This window comes from Canis lupus, chromosome 24 (assembly GCF_003254725.2).
Source record: "Canis lupus dingo isolate Sandy chromosome 24, ASM325472v2, whole genome shotgun sequence".
Lineage (NCBI taxonomy): Eukaryota > Metazoa > Chordata > Mammalia > Carnivora > Canidae > Canis > Canis lupus.
In genome coordinates, this window is record NC_064266.1 from 42,001,394 (window position 1) to 42,021,107 (window position 19,714).

The 19,714-nt window shown below is 48.7% G+C and overlaps 1 long non-coding RNA gene across 2 annotated transcripts in view; it reads right to left on the reverse strand.

Moving 5' to 3' along the window:
• Window positions 1-15,208: 15,208 nt before the first annotated feature.
• The window catches only part of LOC112674157 (uncharacterized), a 29,014-nt gene continuing 24,508 nt past the window's right edge, over window positions 15,209-19,714 (reverse strand). Inside the window, exons 4-5 of one of the 2 annotated variants that reach the window (XR_004809058.2) lie at window positions 16,586-16,815; window positions 15,209-15,780 (exon numbers count right to left, since the gene is read on the reverse strand). This is a non-coding gene — a long non-coding RNA (uncharacterized LOC112674157). The remainder of the gene's footprint in view (window positions 15,781-16,585; window positions 16,816-19,714) is intronic. The other variant, XR_003145268.3, reaches the window with a different exon arrangement.

The following is a 19,714-nucleotide window of genomic DNA, read 5'->3' on the forward strand; positions in this document are numbered from 1 at the left end:
CATGTAGTGACTCAACAACTCGCTACACTCATGCTCTGCCCGCCAATCAGCTTAACCGTCTTTAAGTGGTCGGTTCAGTGGCATCAAGCACATCCGCATGGTTGTGTGTGGTGCAACCCTCACCGCCATCCGTCTCCACAACTCTTTATTTTCCCTAATTGAAATGCAATATGCACGACACACTAAGTCCCCAGCCCCTGGCACCATCATTCCTTCTCTCTTTGCATTGGCCTCTTCTAGCTATCACACATGGGTGACATCATTATGGTATTTGTCTTTTTGGGTTTGTTTTGTTTTGTTTAGAGATTTTATTTATTCATGAGGGACACACAGAGAGAGGCAGAGACACAGGCAGAGGGAGAGGCAGGCTCCTCATGGGGAGCCCAATGCGGGACTTGATCTCAGGACCATGGGATCACGACCCTAAGCCAAAGGCAGGTGCTCAACCACTGAGCCACCCAGATGCCCCGTTATTTGTCTTTTTGTGACTGGCTTATTCGTGGAGCATAATGTTCTTAAGTTTCATCCATGTCATTGCATGAGTCAAAATTTCCTTCCTTTTAAGGCTGAATCGTATTCTTTTGTATGTATAGACCATATTTCGTTTATCCAGTCAATCCTCTGTCGAGGGACATTGGGTTGTTTCCAGGGTAAATGAGACTTAAGCCAAGAGTGTGTGCCCGCTTCCATTTTCCTGGGCAGCGTGACACCCAAGCCCCTCCTGTCCTTCTGCTCGTCCTCTCCTGTCCTTCCCCAGGTCAGTTACTGGGCTTCAGAGAGTAGCAAGAACAAGCTAGAGTCATACTGGAATAAAAGTGATAAGGAAAGGGGAAGGGCAAGAGGATTAATAATTAAAAAAAAAAAAAACCTTTCAGCCAAGGAAACTCATTTTTAAGAGGGGGGGGAAAAAGCCCAATTAGGTCTGGTGGCAGCAGCTCACAAAGGAAGCGCAGTTGTCAAAAGGAGGGCTGGGACTTTTCAAAGAGCTTACTGGAACTAAACAGAAATGCTGAACTTTGTTTTGTCTTTCCCCAGAACATGCTCTTTTTGGAATCAAAAGGCTCCGAGGGTGGTGAAAGACTTCAGAGCATGAAATTGCATTACTGGAAATGGTTTGGGGCTTTTGTTCCTAAGGCCAGGCCTCGTGAGGACTGAGTTTAGCAACAAGCCCAGCCCGGCTGCAGCGGGGTTCGGAGAGGAAGGGGGCAGCTGCAAGTGCCCTCCGGTTTCCCAGCTCCTCCAAAGCAAACTGCAAAAGCCTCTGGGGGTCACGGTCAGATGCTGCGCTCGGGGAAGTGAGGGCTAATGCCTTGTCGAATGCATCCGATGGATGTTTAAAAAATACGTGGTCTGGACCCACAACAAGAGCAGCAGCATATTAGGAAGAAGTGGGTCCAAGGCTGCAGACTTGCGACCCCCTGCAAGCCACTTTGAGATCTTTAAATACTGCTGAATGACTACAACTGACTGCAAAACGACCTGGTTTTCGAGAAGGCAAATCTGAGCCGGTCACTCCCTCCGTTCAGAACCTTCTGTGGCTCACCATTGCCCTTGAAATGGAGGCAAGCTCTTTAACTATGGCTCCTCCAAGGAAACCAGCGCTCCCCTGTCTCTGGGTTTTGCACATGCTGTTCCACATGCTTGAGGCACTTTGTTTTCTCTTTGCGCAACCACACTGAATATTCTTTTGGTTTCAGCACAGACATCCCTGGCAAAGGGCCTTCTCTCCTCCGAGGCCACTGGGCTGTTCTCATTAGAGACGTACCACCCTGTTGTATTGACACTTTATCTGTCCCCCTCGGTGTTTCTCAGCCTTGGCACTATTGACATTTGGGGCTGGGTAATTATTTGCCATTGGCTGTCTCGTGTGGGACAGTAAGAGCATCTCTGGCCTCTACCCACTAGACGCCAGTAGCATCACCCCACCTGTTGTGACAACTCAAAATGTCTCCAGACATTACAATGTCCCTGGGGACATTGATGACAAAACTAGAGAGAGGTTTTGTTGCTGCCGTGTACCCACTCAGCATACACTCGTTGGGTGAATGAATGAACAAATGAACGAATGAATAAATGAGTAAATGAACATGCACGGCATCAGGTTCAAGGAGGTTGTTTGTCTCCTTTAGGAAAGCTCCGAGTCTTGCTGGACGGACCCAAGCAGGACAACGCTCTTCTTTATAACTTTTAGTAATAATTACATGTTGAAATAGTAGTATTTTGTATATGTTGGTTAAAGATACTTTCAGAATTAAGTTCAACCACTCCTTTTTACTTGTTGCTGTGACAACTGGAGAAACCTAAGTGATAGAGATGACTTGCATCTGTGGCTAACACTGTGTCTCAATCAGGCAGTGCTGACCTCGAGCCGAGGTCGGCGGCCCACGGCTCACCATCTGTTTTCATAGAGCCCGTGACCTCAGCGTGGTTTTGTACTTTTTTAGACGGCTGGAAGAAAACGAAGGAAGAATATTTTGTGACACGAACAGTATATGAAATTTAAATTTCATCGTCCACAAATGCAGTTGGATTGGCGCACGGCCACTGTCATGTCCGGGGCTGCTCTGGCACTACGATGGCAGATTGGAGCATCTGCGACAGAGACCATATGGTGCCCAAAGCTGTAAACGTTTTCTACCTGGCTCCTTATGGAAAATGTTTGCTGACTCTCACTCTAAAGCACGCACTACCAAGGGGGACAATGTTGTGAATGTGGTAAAAACAGTCTTAGAGATTGCGGTGGTTTGTAGTTCTCCAAAAGGCCGTGGAACATAGAGACATGTGCGGTATATCTGCGGTAGTAAGATGTCTTGGGAGGAGGATACTTAGAAAAAAGGTTCTTCAAGATGCAGTCAATGAAAAAGGTTTGCAATTCTTCTTCTTTTTTTAACATTTATTTATTTTAAAAATATTTATTTATTTGAGAGAAAGAGAGAGAGTGCAAGGGGGGGGGGCGGAAGGAGAAGGAGAGAGAGAATCTCAAGCAGACTTCCCACTGACTGTGGAGTCAGAGGCAGGGCTAGATCCCACGACCCTGAGATCATAACCTGACCCAAGGGTCAGATGCTCAACTGACTGGGTCAGATGCTCAACTGACTGGGTGCCACCCAGGTGCCCCTATTTATTTATTGAGAGAGAGAGAGAGAGAGAGAGAGAGAAGAGAGAGCAAGGGGAGGGAGGGGCAGAGGGAGAGATAGGGAAGCAGACTCCCTGATGAGCATGGAGCTCAATGTGGGGCTCAATCTCATGACCCTGGGATCATGACCTAAGCTGAAGTCAAGAGTCAGATGCTTAACCAACTGAGTCACTCAAGTGTCCCTGAGCAACACTTCTATAGAGGATGTTGTATTATCCATATTGTAACTTCATGATCCACCCAGATGCTTCTGGTTCTAAAACTCTAATTTACTCCTAGAGAAGAGAAGCTAACATTTATTGTGTTCTGTTGGAGGCCCACCACTCCTTCTACACAATCTTAACTAATCTCACTAACCCTTCTCCCACTTCTATGAAATAGATCTCTTATTATTTGATTGTTATAAGAGAAGGAAGTTGAGGGCCAGAAAGACAAAGTAATTACTTTTACCCTGATGCAACTCACTGCAACCTTGTTTGCATATGAAATAATGAAGAGGAAATAATAATAAGCAACCTGTGGTTAGGCAGGTCTGGAAGCAGATGAACCTCCTTCTGACTTATTATTAGAAGGTCAAGAGCAGCCTAACCCTGCCTCACAACACCTACGTCATCCAGTTTGCTTCATCTCATCAGGTGGGCATTGCATCATCTCACATCACCACCAGAAGGATGAGTACAGTACAAGACATTTTGAGAAAGACCGCTCACACATAGCTTTTATTACAGTATATGCTACAATTGTTCTACTGTTGCTGTTTAATCTCATACTGTGCCTAATTTGAAAGTTAAGGATTTTCATAGGTATGTACATATAGGAGAAAACATGGTGTCTAGAGTGTTGGGTACCATCCACCTTTCCAAGGATCTCCTGGGGATGTATCCCAGGTAGATCAGAAGGGAGGGACTGCCGTATTCTGATCAATTCTGTTGTGATTAATTAACTGATGGCCAATGTCTTAGGCTAAAGTAAAAATTCGGCTGCCAGGATGCTCTACACTAGAGTTTCTCACTCAGGATGTCTGTAATAGTTGGGGCTGGATGGTTCTCGGTAATGGGCTCTCCTGTCCTGTGCATGTGGGATGGTCAGCAGCATCCTTGACCTCCATCTACTACGGGCTAGTAGCACAACTCTGGTTGTGACGACAAAGATGTCTGTAGACACTACTGAATGTCCCTCCAGGGAACAAAATCATCCCTGGGTGAGAAGCACTGCTCTTTTTTTTTTTTTTTTTTTTAAGATTTATTTATTTATGATAGACTTAGGGAGAGAGAGAGAGAGGCAGAGACACAGGAGGAGGGAGAAGCAGGCTCCAGGATCGCGTCCAGGGCCAAAGGCAGGCGCTAAACCGCTGAGCCACCCAGGGATCCCCAGCACTGTTCTTTATAACCAGCAATCCTGTGTCGGGGAGTTGGGATACGACTGGGTGGGCCTGGCCAAGTGTGCCCCAACTCCCAGTAAGTTATTCACTCCTCAGGTACAGACACGAGGGAAACCTCTCCTTAAGAACTTCTGGTCAAAGGTAATTTGAAGCACAAAGCAAAGGCAATTTCCAAGCTCTACCATCGAGCTGCCAAAGTGTCATGGTGCCATTAGATTGTGCATAAGGAAGAAGAGCATCACTATTCCCTGACTTCAACAAAACAGGCCTGGAAAATCACACCGTAGGCTTATGCGATGCCTGCATAAAAAGTGATAGATCAATACTGAGTTTAAACGAACGCATGTAGACGGGGCACATGCACCCCCAGCTCTGCCTAGGAACCCGCACAGAGCCACAGTTGCAGCTGAGAACTAATGCCCACTTGCAGGCTGAGGACACTGAGTCTCAGAGGGACTTTCTTACAGTGACAGGGTTTCTTATGTGACTTTCTCAGTTATGTGCGTCATGTACCTACCGAGAGCTTGCTTTGCCCAAAGGATTGGCCCTGAAGATGGGAACATCTACTGTGAAGTACAAAACCAGGGAAGAGCAGCAGGAGAGCCGAGCCTCGGCCGCCCGCCTCCCCCTACTCCCTGCCTTCTCCGTGGAGGGACTCTGGGCAGCCCAGATCCCAAGTGTCACACACCTGAACCACCCTGTGCTGGCTCACCCCCGTTTTCCGAGGAAGGAATCCTACTGGCTCTCTTTTGGGGTCACATACTCATCTTTGAACCAATGGTGAGCCCATGAAATAGGCCACTCTGGTTCGGCCTGAGTCACCTGTCATGAAGTGCGATCTGTTACCAAAAGCTGGAGAACCCGGACCTGGGTGCTGACAGCCAAAAAGGAACAGCTGCTTAGCTCAGAACCAGGATGTGCGTCCAGGTTTGAATTAGCTCTCCTTCTGGAACATGAGTCCATCATCGCCATACATGTTGAATGTTTTGAAATAAATACCTGAAAAAAAACCCCTCCCCAAAACAGAACAAAGCACAACGCAATCTTCAGAATCCTACAAGGAAGAGACCATTAATCCCATTTTGTAGCCATTTGAGGAAATGGGCTCAGAGAATGTGAGAAGGTGCCTTGAGATTAGTGGAGCCCAGTTCTCACTCCCAAACTCCGTCTCTCAATACTTCTCAAGGGTCTCAGACTTGTACCAGAGCAACAGCCCCTGGTGGCTGGCCCCCGCGGACCCTGTCTACCTGGAGAAGGCTGAGGGGAGAGCTTCCTGGGGGAGGTGTTCCCTCCCTGGAACCCCGCAGGATGACACCGGGCTGGCCTGTGCAGAAGTTGAGCCCAGGCAAGGATGCAGTGCTGAGGTCTGGAAGTCACAGGGTCTTCACCTTCAAGAAACCCACCACACTCCCAGTGTCGGGAGCACGGGGAGAGGTGATGGCCTGAAAACGTAACCAGGGTCCAGTCCCACAGAACCCGGGACTCTGGCTCAGGAGCAGGAAATGGACCCTCACGACAAGAGGGAGGCATCTGAGGATTTCAGCGGAGTCGGGGAGCCTCCGGGTCAGTCTTGGGTTTGGGGAAGAGGATGCTGGCTGCAGTAGGGACAAGGGTTTGGAGGAGGGCATATGTTTGTTGAGTGTCCGCCGTGTGCCAGGCACTGTTCTAGGCACAGGGGACACAGAAATGAACAAAAAAAAGCTCTCATTGTCCTGGAGTTTGCCTTTTGCTAGGCACACATGCAGTAATAAAATAAATAAGAACATAGATTTAGGATGCTACGTCGCATTCAGTAAGGGCTACGCAGAAAACTGTCACAAGGGAAGAAGGGCAGAGAGGGTGATGGTGGTGGGCGCTATTTTAGCCTGAGGCCTAATCCAGGAGAGAGATGATGAGGGAGGCCTGGCCTGGAGGAGGCAGAGAATTTAGTTCTGTTTGCCCACTGTGGCATGTGTGGAATAGTGGGGTGGGGGTGCGTGTGTCTGGGCTGGCGGTCTCTGGGCCCTGGCCGCCAGTGCCCACCATTGCCTTTGCTTTGGAGCAGCTGTCGAGCCGATATAAACATTTAAAAGTGGATGTAGCTTGGCTCTCATTCAGCATGTAAATAGTTGTCAGATCTTCAATTTTGAAAGGACTGGTTCCCTGTGATTTGTATAAATTCTAGAACAGAGATGAGGCCGCATGCACAGAAAACCAGGTCTCTCCATGTGAGGGGCAGGCCTGGGTTTCAAAGATACAAACCTGGATGGGAATTAAATTCAAAGGTAGAGACGAGCTAAAATAAATGAGGATAACCAAGAAAGGTCAAACGTGTCCCACGTGCAACAGACACATCTTCCCCTTGAGGAGCGTAGAAATGCTCAGAAATAGAGATTTGATGCTTTGGGATTCTTAGATGAAAAATACAGTTTGATTTTAATCCTTATATTTTCTTTATGGCTTCCAGATATTTTTTTTTTAATTTTTATTTATTTATGATAGTCACAGAGAGAGAGAGAGGCAGAGACACAGGCAGAGGGAGAAGCAGGCTCCATGCACCGGGAGCCCGATGTGGGATTCGATCCCAGGTCTCCAGGATCGCGCCCTGGGCCAAAGGCAGGCGCCAAACCACTGCGCCACCCAGGGATCTCTATGGCTTCCAGATATTTAGCATTAAGCATATTTCCTTTAGGGACTGGCTCCAACAACTTATTCTTTTCTGAAATTAGACTTTGGGGTACCAACCTAAATACTTGAATTCCACAAAAGCCAACAGACTTTTTTTTTTAAGATTTTATTTATTTATTTATTTATTTATTTATTTATTTATTTATTTATTTATTTGTTTTTCATGAGAAACACAGAGAGTGAGGCAGAGACACAGGCAGAGGGAGAAGCAGGATCTCTGTGGGGAACCCAATAGAGGACTTGATCCCAGGACTCCAGGATCATGCCCTGAGCCCAAGGCAAATGCGTAACCACTGAGCCACCCAGGTGTCCCGAAAGCCAACAGACTTAGCATATAGTTTATTTTTTCCCCCAAGACATGGACAAAGATGAAAGAGACAGCAGAGAATATTGGGGAAGATGTGGGCAATTGGCACCTGTTCTGAGCTGGATAAATGGGAGCATCTTTTCCGACGGCGGTTTGGCAGGACCTGGCAAAACTTAAAATAAGCTTATCCTTCAAGCTGAGGAATGACTTTCAGGAATCATGTCACAGAAACATCTGACATACTGAGCAGAGACGATAGTGCTAGGATGTGTCCCGGGCTTGGTTTCGTATATATGTATGTGTTATCTGTGCACGCATTACCTCATTTAACCCTCAATTGATTTTAAAATATCATTATACTTCCCAGCAACAGGAGATTTTGTAGCTGTTTAAAAATAAATAGACCTCAGCCAGGTGGTGCAGGTCAACATCAACCACAATGAATCATGCCAAGGATGCGTGGCCTTGATATGCTACGCTGAGAAGGACACTTCACCTTTGGGGTCGTCCTCCCCCCAAACCCATCACCCCAGTCTAACCATGAGGGAAACGTCAGAGAAATTCCAAGAAGGCCATTTTACAAAATACCTGACCAGTCCCCGTCCAAACCCTCAAGGTCATCAAAAACAAGGAAAGTCTAAGAGACGGTCCCAGGTGAGAGGAGCCCGAGGACACAAGATGGCTAAGTGCCACGTGGTGCCCTGGTTGGGATCCTGGGCCAGAAAAGGACATGCAGGAAAAATTAGGCAAATCTGAATAATATATCAACATTGGTTCATCATTTACAGGAAGTGGACTAACTAACGTAAGTCACTTAACAACAGAAGAAACTATGTGTCAGACGTATCTCTGTCCTATCTTTGCAATTTTCCTGTAAATCTAGACCTGTTCCAAAAAATAATAATTTCTATTCTAAAAAATGAGGTAGAAATTTATGGATGGATGTGAAGTTTGCTCAAGATATATGATTGTGGGGGCACCTGGGTGGCTCAGTGGTTGAGCGTCTGCCTTCAGCTCAGGGCATGATCCCGGGGTTCTGGGATCGAGTCCCGCAGGGGGCTCCCTGCAGGGAGCCTGCTTCTCGCTCTGCCTGTGTCTCGGCCTCTCTCTGTGTGTCGCTCATGAATAAATAAATAGAATCTTAAAAAAAAAAGATACATAATTGTGTGTTTATGTAAGTACGACTAGAGTCTGAAAAGCTGTTCCTCCTTCCCTCATAAGTGGTTATGTTGAGTTTGGGGCTGAAACACGTAGTGGGAGGGAATCTTTTACACTTCTGTAATGTTTTGAAATTTTTACCCTGCACAGGCAAGACTTTCACAATATAAAGCTCAATAAAGATATTTCAAACACACACATACATACACAGAATGATGGGCAGGAGAAGGCAAGGGCCAGTCAGGTAGCTTACTCTAATTTCATCTCACATAAATAGGCTTTAAATCAACCTCTCCTGATTCATAATTCAGGGCTAGAAGCATGGAAAAATTAGAATCCCCTCCAGGTTCCCGGGGACATCAAAATGGTCTTGTTTCTAGAATGTTTGATCTTGATGAGCACCTGTGGATTCTGTCTCTGTCCAGCTGTCTGAGTGGCTTCCTTGCAGTGGCTGCCATTTACGGGGGGCTCACTGGGTGGCTGGCCCTGGGGGGGACTCCACGTGTGCTCCCCATTCAGTCCTCAATAATAATCCTCTGAGGTAGGTTATGTCATCACCGCCTTTTGAAATGTGAGGCGTGGACAGGGCAGGTCACTTGTCACCCAGCCAGTAAGGGAAGGTTGAGGGGGTCTGATCCAGAGCTGTGTGATGGGCACCCCCACCCCCTAGCTTAACCACTCATCCCTGACTCCTCCTAGTAGGGGCATGACAAAGGGTGCCGCTCGCCCAAACACGAACTCCCCTCCCGGTCCCCTCAAACGAGGTCTCTGTTGAACAAGATGGTTCCAATGAGCTTGAATCTCCACTGCCATTGTTTATCTTCCTGGAGGAATATTTTGGTCCCGTAACCAGGTGCACGTGGAATTTTGGTAACAATCAAAAAGTCCAAGAGTGCGTGAAAACTCAACATATGTTGGCTAAGTTTGGGAAAGTATACGTTCATCATCAGTGTTTACGTCTTACTTATTTATTTTTCCTGAAATCCCATCAAAATAAAAATCAACCATGTTGCCCCGAAGCCCTTTGTATGTGTGGGAGGTGCCCTGGACATCATTTCCTGTTAGGGGGCCAGACGGCAGCAAAATGGGAATGTGGGGTGGTGGGGTGGACGGGCGGGCCATCATTGGGAGGGAAGGGAACCTTTTCTCTATTTTTTTTTAAGATTTTATTTATTTATTCATGAGAGACCCTCACACCCTGAGCTAAAGGGAGAGGCTCAAGCACTGAGCCACCCAGGCGCCCCTCCTTTTCTCTATCCTAACACAGATGCCCTGTGCAGGGGACGGTGCGGGGCAAAAAGACAGCTGATCCGAGCAGACTTAGTGTCAAACAGAGGGCGATGAATTCTTTGGGAAACCGCGTTGCCAGCAACTCTTAAACCTTGACCTTCACCGTCTGCAGCCATCTACTCACTTCGCTTTTACGCAGCTCTGTCCTCTTCAGACTGTGTCAGGCCAGCCGTGTGCAAATGGACACACAGCGAGTGAAGCCGCCTTTTCCCTTAGAAGTCCCCCTGCCAAGTCACCCGGGCACAGTGACCTTCAGATAAGATCTCTCCTTCCGACTTGCCATGGGGTGAAGGCTTCACACCTCGACTCCCTCCCACCAACGGGCCTCTGACGAAGGCAGCTCGGAATCCTTCACATCGTGAGAGTTTGCGGTGTAACCAGGGCCCGCTCCTTGCCGGCCGGTGTGAATTGTCACACGCCTCCCTTGCAAGGAACCGGGAGCTGGTTTCTTTGGTCGCCCTCCCTGACGAAGACCTGAATTCACATTAGACACATTTCTGGGAGGTGTCCCCCACCCCCTGTTTTTTTTTTTTTTTTCTTTTCTTCCATTTTTATTGTTGAATTTCATCTGATGCAAAGGTTTCTAGTAGAGAAGTAATTTAGAGCATCGTGGCATTTCCTTTCTTAATTAATTCCAACTGGGGCCGCGTCTAGAGGAAGCATCGGGGTTGATGGCTTCATCACCGTGCGGGCCCTTCCTGCTGCATTTGTAAACACCAGCCCGGCCACAGAGCTAGGCCCGGCTCTGGTTTGAATTAAAACCCAGGCTGAAGGATCAACCCAGCTGTGCTTTCCTGTAAGCTCTGTCAGTTTTCCAAAGCTTGTTAACATGCTAATATAAAAGGAAATAGGACGGACTTCAAGGAATTTACAACTGGTCTTAAACTTCAAAGACCGAGCTACAGCGATGCAACACACACACAGCCAATGTGTCTCTCCATGCCCTCCCTGCTCAAACACAACCCAACGCAAAACAAAACAAAACAAAAAAAACCCCCCAAAACTAATAAAAGTTCATTTAACAACCCAAGGATGGCCCTGGATGGCTGTCGGGTTGAAACACTGTGGCCACGGTCCATGATGTCACACGCCCGGTTACAACATGAGGTTTTTGTGCATTGTGAAACGTGGAGCAAAATTAGTAGGTCTGATTGGAGACGTGATAAATGTTTCTCCAGCCCTCAAGAGAGTGACGCCAACCCAGCCTAAGAGGCCGGCTCCCTTGTTCTTCCCCAAAGCAGAGCTAGCCAGGTGGATGGGTGGGGAGGGAGGGCCGGGCCCTCCCCACCTGCCACCTCCCCCGTCCAGCCCGGCCCTGGGACAAGGCACAGCACATCCATCCTGACAACAGGGGCTTGTGATGAATGCAGGCGGGAGAGGCTGGGGCACGTTCCTTTGCAAATGGTGATTCATTTTCCGAGCTGTCTCTTGGAGATTTTGACAACAAATAGAAAAGCACTTTTTTTTTTTTTTTTAATGTCCTTTCAATGTTCTCCTTTCTCCAGTGAGTATTAGCAGGTTGTGTTTATCTCAGGCTGCTGGATGCGGATGCCAAAACCCAGTTCAAACATTCTGGTTAACTTCCTCTAAACATTTCCAAGTTGGATCCCAAATGGTAAAGCCGAGGTTCCCATCCACGATGGGGCTCGTGGCTGCGGCTGTGACCCCCTCATGCCTCAGGCTCATTAACTGGTGACGTGGGTGGTGTTCACACACATGCACGCACCTTATGGGCCCTCTTATGTTGTCTGAGAATTGCTACTTTGCCTGCTGCTTCTACATCATCGGTGCTGGGGATATGAAGCAGCCTTATCAGGCGCGGCTGGGTCGCTCAATCTCAGCACGGTTGACAACATGCACAGGGGAACCCTTTGCTGTGTGGCCGTCCTGTACGTCACAGGATGCGTAGCCACATCCCTGGCCTCAACCCACTAGCAGCCAATAGAACAACCCACTCTCCCACCACCTCCCAAGCCATGACAATAGAAAACTTTTCCAGAGATTGCCGAATATCCCCTAGGGGTAGAGTTGCCAGATAAAATATAGGATCCCTGGTTAAATTTGAATTTCAGATACACGATGAATATTTTTGTCTGTATTATACCTTGTGCGCTGCTTGCAACATGCCTAGCAATTACCCCTGGTTTATCCGAAACTCCCATTCAACCGAGCATCCTATATTTTCTGTTCGCTAAATATGGCAATCCTACCTGGAAGGTCATCACCACCCCCATCCCCCACCCTCCTTGAGACCCACTGACTTGGGGGAAAAACACTTCTGGGGGGGGTAACTGCTTCTGGTCTCTGGTCTGCCCCGTTCTTGGCCATATTATCTCAGGAAAACCATTTATATTCTTGGAACCTTCCTGTCTTCAGTGAGGAAGGTCATCACGTCTGGGCCCATCTCATTCTTCAGAAGATTCAATGAGACAAGGCTTTACTGGGCAGGTGAGTGCCAGAACCTGCTCAGAGCTGCGCTGTCACTAAACCCCAGCTCCCCAGGGACCATCCCTCCCCATCCTGGGGCCCAGGAGCCATCCCTGGCCCTAGGCTTGGCCAATCAGAGAACACATTCCTCCAGGCACAGGGATTGGCTCGTGGATCAAGCACCATGTGACTCGAATGGAGCCTACGGGAGACCCAGTGTTTTTTTGCAGGGACTTTTCAGAGCCAGGCTCTGAGCGCCCTGAACCTGAACTCACAGGCTGCTGGCATCTCTCCTGGAGGCAGGTGGGGGTTGCTGACGGGGAATAACGCAGAGCTGAGGGATGGGGAGAGCAAACTCATTCCTGCTGGACTATCCCTAAAGCTATCTCCACCCTGGACTTTTCTGTGCATAAGCCGATACCACATTGGTTGAGTTGGGGTTTCTGCTGTGACCAGCCAAAGGGGCCAAAGGGGCCCGTGAAATGGCTGTGGTGTGCCCCGCCTACCCTAAGTGTTCAGTAAACGTTACGTATTATTATTGCTGGGATTGCTCTTGCTTCTTCAACTAAACAGTAGTGTCTTTTCTCTTTGGGAGAGAGAGAGAAAGAGAGAGGAGAGAGAGAGAGCATCTGAGCAGGGGAGGAGGGGCAGAGGGAGAGGGAGAGAGAGAATCTTAAGCAGACTTCACCCTGAGCTCCTAGCCCTGGTAGGGCTCGATCCCAGGACCCTGAGATCATGATCTGAGCCACAGTGAAGAGTCAGCCCATTAGGGGACACCTGGAGGGCTCAGCAATTGAGCATCTGCCTTTGGCTCAGGGGGTGATCCCAAGGTCCTGGGATTGAGTTCTGCCTTGGGCTCCCTGTGAGGACCCTGCTTCTCCCTCTGCCTCTCTCTCTGTGTCTCTCATGAATAAATAAATAAAATCTTTAAAAAAAAAAAAAAAAACCTGTCCAGCCACTAACCACTGAGCCACCCAGGCTCCCCCTGAATGGTAGTGTTGAGTTCGGAGGCCATCTCTTCCCCCCAGGGGCTTTCTGGTGGGTGTGCAGGCCCCTGGAGGGCTGGAAGCGGAATGGTCAGAGAGGGGGATAAACGAGCAAACTGGGTGTGTTGTAAGAAGCAAAGTGTTTACTTCAACACTACCCAAGCTCCCTCTTGAGGAGCTTTTAATGGGCGCCCCATTGCTGTGGTTACCCCTCTTGTGCCTTCCCTCGGCCCTCCTGGAGCGCACCCTTGTGTGCGATTCATGCTGAGCTGGTTCCCATCGTCGCCCTTTCAGGTCCCTCTGCTTGGATCATGCTCCCCAGGATCTTCTCGTGGCTCACGCCTTACAACACAGGTCTCTTCTCAGGGGCCCCCTCTTCTGGGAGACCTCCCCACCTCACCCTTGGCAGCCACCCTTCCTATCAGCACCCTGGCTTTATTTCATTCACAGCCACTATCACCCTCCAAAACCATCTGCACTGTGTGCTCGATATCTGTCCCTTCCCCCCTCCCGCTCCCACCAGGTAAGCCCATAAACATGGGATCTTCATCCTTTGTCACCGTCCTCAGCCCCTCAGAAATTCCATCCGCACAGTAGATGGTTGAGAAATACCTTGTCACACCAATAAGAGTTATTTCCATTCCTGGCTTCCTCTGTAGACTGTGAGTCCCTGGAGGGCAGGTGCCTGTCTTAATTCCTTTTGAACCCTGGGGTCCAGGGGCTGCTGAATGACGCCTCGGTGTTGAATGAATGAATGATTTTTTAAAAAGAGATTTTATTTATTTATTCATGAGAGACACACACACACACACACACACAGAAACAGAAACACAGGCAGAGGGAGAAGTAGCCTCCCTGTGGGAGCCCCATGCAGGACTCGATCCCAGGACCCTGGGATCATGCCCTGAGCCGAAGGCAGGTGCTCAACAACTGAGCCACCCAGGTGCCCCTGAATGAATGATTTTAAAGGCCACGCTAGTCCCTGATGGCAATGGAAAGATCCAGGAGGGGCTCCGTTTCTCAGCCTCCTGTCTGTGCAGCTTGAGGATGGGAGGCGGGGATGGCATGGGTTTTGAAGCCTGGCAGGACAGAGTTGCAGCCTCAGGTCTGCTGTCTGTTGATAGTTGTGATCCTGGGCTTCAGATGCTCATCTGTAAAGTAGGAAGAATTCGCGGGGGAACGGGGACGGGGGCATTGCTGAGGCAAAGCATGCACCATACTTAGAAGGACCCAGCTGCGCTAGCACGGGGTGGGGGGGCATGGATATATTTGTTTCTATTTATCTATGCATCCCTGCATCTCTGCATTCATCCTTCCATCGGGCCAGAGGAGGGAAAGAAGGTGCCTTGTCGATGGTCGCACAGTTAATCAGTTTTCTGATTGAGGTAAAAGCCCCAGCTGCCTCATGCCCTCGCTTCCCACCCTCCAACCTCCCGGCTTCCACCCTGGGCCTGTTTTCCTACAGTGACATCCTCAGGGCCTTTTTTCAGCCCCCCACCCCCCGCAGGTGAGTGTGTTTTATTCTAGACAGAAAAAAATGACAAAGTCGCTCATAAACCGAGCTGTTTTTCACACTGTTCCGTCTCTGACAGGCTGTTGGAAGAGTTGGGAGGAGAGGTGCTACTGTTATACTTTTGTTATTCGGTGCTAATTAGAAGAAAGCCAAGCGAGCGCTGGAACGGAGAACATTGTTTCCATAGGAATTAAAACGAATCCAGACTAAAAAGTCTTCTGATTCCCCGGTGCTGCATTTCCAGCCAAATATATAGCCCTGCTCTTTTTTTTTTTTTGCCCTGCTCTTAAACAATGAAAATTACCTGGTTGAGCAAAGAGCATAGACACATGATCATTTTTGTAATCACTTAAAAAATTCTATATTCTGAGTGTTTGAAGGCCCCCGACCCTTAGCTTTCCCCGCAGCAATTGTAAGGAAGATGCCCCGCGTGTTTGGCATGTGGGAAAGTGTGCTTTTGATCAGTAGAAAGGCGCATTCTATGTCCACGGGCTGAACAGAAGAGGTGGAGGGGGATTTCCTCCCCTTCAGGGGAGAGCTTTAGCTGGGAAGCCTGGAAGGACAAGAGGCAGCGCTTTTTCTGCAAAGTCCGCTGTGCGTTGTTGGCGCGGCCCGATCGGCCTTCTGGTAACAAGGCTCCGTGTTCGTTGTGGCTCCATCTCACCGAGGCCTCAAGGTAGCTCATGGGGTGGCCTCTCATTACTGTTCCCATGTGTGCAGAGGAGGAAAGAGAGGCTCAGAGAGATGAGGTCATGTGCTCCCAGTCACACAGCAGGTCAATGGCAATCCCGGGGTTCCATCCCCGCGCATCGGGCTGTGGTGCTTTGGGGATGCTTTGCTCAGGGAGCATCTTTACTGTGCAGCTGGAGAGGTGAGGGAATGGAGACGCGGAAGGTCCCATCCGGCTGGAAACACCTGGTGAGAAAGGGTGGAGTCGTGACCCTGAGCGGCCTCCTGGCTCCAGGAAGGAGGAGGCGCAGAGAGGCTGGAACACGCGTGTGGTGGGGGCTCTGGGTCTGGCGGGGTGACTTGGGCCAGTGACTGAGTCACCGCTCTGGGCTTCATTCTCCTCACCTGTGCAGTGAGGACAGTACAAGCGCTTTCTCGGGGTAAAGGAAATAATCCATGTCAAGTGCTCAGGGCAGGTCAGCCACCCGGTACACTCCGGTTCAAAGCCGGCTATTATGATCACTGCGATTATTATTCTGATTCTGGCCACTCTCTGGATGCCAGGAGGCTGCTGGAGACAGCCCTTCGTACCAAACTGAATCATCCTGAATAAGCATGCAACCCGCTCCTGGTTTCTGTTTCTCTGTCACTCCAGGCACGGTACTGGGCTCTGGAACAAATAGTAGGGACTCTCTTGTTAAGTTCCCGAGACTTATGTGGACAAGGATGGAGATCAGAGAAGCAGAGGAGAGTATTAAACCCTCGGAGGCCACATGGCTTCTGCCCACCTCCCTCACAGGTGACCGGTGGTAAGGGACATTGTTGGCACATTGATTTTCCGAAATGCTTTCACTTCCACCCTCTGGGACAACCTTCATTTCTTTTGTCTGAGCTACAAGGCAGGCTGAGCAACCCTTATTGATCCCCCATTTGACAGATGAGAAAATTGAGGTCCACAAAAGTTGAAATGATTCGCCCAAGGCCAGGGAACTAATTATGTGTGGAATCCGGATCTTAACTCTGTGCTTGTTCCCACCACATCCTCTCCTACCTCCTCAATGCCCCGTGAGGCGATGATTCTGGTCATGTCATCATTGGCAGGGTCCTAGAAGGGCTGGTTGTTTCATGCTGGTAACTAGAAAAATGGGCTGGTGGCCATTCAACTACTACTTTCTGATAGTCTCCTTAGGTTCTGGCCACACAGCTGGCCACCGTCTCCATTCCTTGTGAAAACCACCCAATGTGTCAACCAATATATGCTGAACGCATAACTCTGTGTACCTGGAAGGGAGATAAAACCCACTCACACCTCCCAGGACTTGGCTGTGGCTGCATTATCAGCAATGTCCTGAGCCCCTACTATGTGCTACGGACCGTGACATCATATCACTCACTCTTCGCCAGATTGGGAATTCACTTAATTTCTAGATCTTGGAAAGGAGGCTGTGTGAGCCTGGAGCATTTTCTCTGGCTGCCGGGGGGAAGTTCAGGACACGTGCAATTTGGGCTGATACTAACGAGTTACTCATTATTTATCTGAAACTCATATTTCACTGGATATTCTTACTCTTTTTTGCTAAATCTGACAAGTCTACTAAGATGACACAGGGCATAGGATTCAAAGTCAGATGACATGCCTTCCAAGCTGCCACTGTTTACTGCTGGGGTGTCCTGTCCAAACTGCTTCTAGAGGCTGAAGGGGTTGGAGGGGGGTCGGCCCAGGACTAAATGAGGATATTGATGGATGAAAGGAAGAAACTTTCTTGTCAAAGTTCCTGCCATTTCCCAGGTGTGGAGACCCACAGTAGAGACCACTTGGTTGGAAAGGAAACTCTTATAACTTATTTTTTGTATAGACTAAGATGGGGCGGAGGTCTATATCGGGATGGTGATGGAGTTTGGGACTGTTTGACAAAATAAAGGAAGAGGATTAGGGTCTTGTATGTTGGCTGCTAAAGCAAGAGGGGAACAAAGGAAGGGAGAAAGTGGCACCAAATTCTAGGATCGGGGAGACAAAAGAGCCAGGAGGAAATCCGGTTGGCAAGGCTGGTGGAGAATCCCTGAGAACGTGGGGTCTGCATCAGGGCCAGGTTGTCCCCTGCTGTGTACTGCAGCAGCTGCTGGGCCTTGCATTCATCCATCACTTCCATGTAGGTATCAGCTCTCCACTTTTCCAGAGGGAATCAGTGGGGCTGACCATACCCTGGAATAGGCTTGTATCCCATGACTGGCCAATTGGCACCGTCCACGCCCATGGCTGAGGCAATTGGTTTAAGGGCTGACACATGACTGGAGTCAGTTTAAAGTGATCCAGTGAGTGACAGCCCTGGAATTTTGGCTGGGCCTATTGGGTAGAAGACATTCTCTTTTGGATTCTTTTTTTTTATTATTTTTTTAAATTTTTATTTATTTATGATAGTCATACAGAGAGAGAGAGAGAGAGAGAGGCAGAGACATAGGCAGAGGAAGAGGGAGAAGCAGGATCCATGCACCGGGAGCCCGACGTGGGATTCGATCCCGGGTCTCCAGGATCGCGCCCTGGGCCAAAGGCAGGCGCTAAACCGCTGCGCCACCCAGGGTTCCCTTTTTTTAAAAAAATATTTTATTTATTTATTCATGAGAGACACAGGGAGAGAGAGAAAGAGAGAGGCAGAGACACAGGCAGAGGGAGAAGCAGGCTCCACGCAGGGAGCCTGATGTGGGACTTGATCCCGGGTCTCCAGGATCACGCCCTGGGCTGAAGGCAGGCGCCAAACCTCTGAGCCACCCAAGGATCCCCTCTCTTTTGGATTCTTTAGGCTGCATGCATAGAAACCATAGTGGCGTAAGTAAGAAGGGTTTATTTTTCTTACTCCCCACTGGAGGTCAACAGTCTAGGCTGATGAAGCTGCATCAAAAAAACCCATCAAGGACCCAGGCCCCTTCTGGTTCCCTGCTTCTCTGTCTCTTATACTCATGGTTGCAATTTGGCTGCCAGACTTCCAGCAATTGCATCCATACTCCAGGAAAAAACAGAGGGAGGACTGAAAGGAAACGGTAATTGTTCATTTCTATCACCTTTTAATCTGAAAAAAAGGAACGGCTTTCCTGAGGCCCCACCTTATCTCTGACCTAGATCAGAGCTGGGTCACATGCTAATCCTCACTGCAAGTGAGTCTGGGCAATATTTTTAGTTGGCATAATGCTAATCAAAATAAAATCAGAGATATATTTGCAAGGAAGTTGGAGGAATGGATGTTTGAAGACAACATGGTATAGATGTTGAGGCCGGAATCGTCAGGGGCCTCCATGGTGGGGGGAACAGACTAAGGGTAAAGCAACTCAAGAGCAGTAGAGCCAAGCCAGGGAGAGAGATTGCATCTCAGGAATGGGATTACACCAAGCCAGAGCAATCACTAGGCATTTTAGCTATTTGAGTCAACAATAACTAAACCGTTGTCTCCCCTCACCACCCCTGAGATGCAGACCCTTTTTTCCCTTCTGAGGAACTTGAGTTGGGGTTTTATTCCTCATAACGCGAGTCCTAGTAGATCCATGTGCTGGGCTGTGCCCTTACACTCTCATGTATGAACCTTGAGTCAAAGTCCATGAGATGCACAGTGACAATGTTGCAGGGTGATTCATGCAGCAAATTTCGATATATTCTTTTTTTTTTTTAAGATTTATTTATTTATTTGGGTAGGGGCAGAAGGAGATAGAAAATCTCAAGCAGACTCCCTGCTGCGTGTGGAGGCTGATGGCAGGGCTCGATCTCCTCACCCTGAGATCATGACCTGAGCTGAAATCAAGAGTCCGACGTGTAACCAACTGAGCCATCCAGGCGCCCCACATTTTGGTGTATTCTTAATACAATCCGTAGTAATAATTGACTCCCTCTTCTCAGGTATATGCATTCATTGAAAAAGAACCTCTCCATAAATGGGAAACAAGTGTTGGTTTCCATACACAGAAGCCAGGCATAAAAATAAAATAGTGATAAGAGCAGAATTGTTCATCTGTGTACCATCTGAGACCATGTCGTGTACCCCCTTGTTCTGGACAGTGCCCTCTGTACCCTTGGCAGCAGAGGAGATGCATCTAGAATTGGGAAGACAGAAGAAAAGTAAGCCTATTCTTGAGAACACCAAGGGCTTCCGAATGGAAGCCACTGTACGAATATGAAGAGGAAGAGATCTAGATG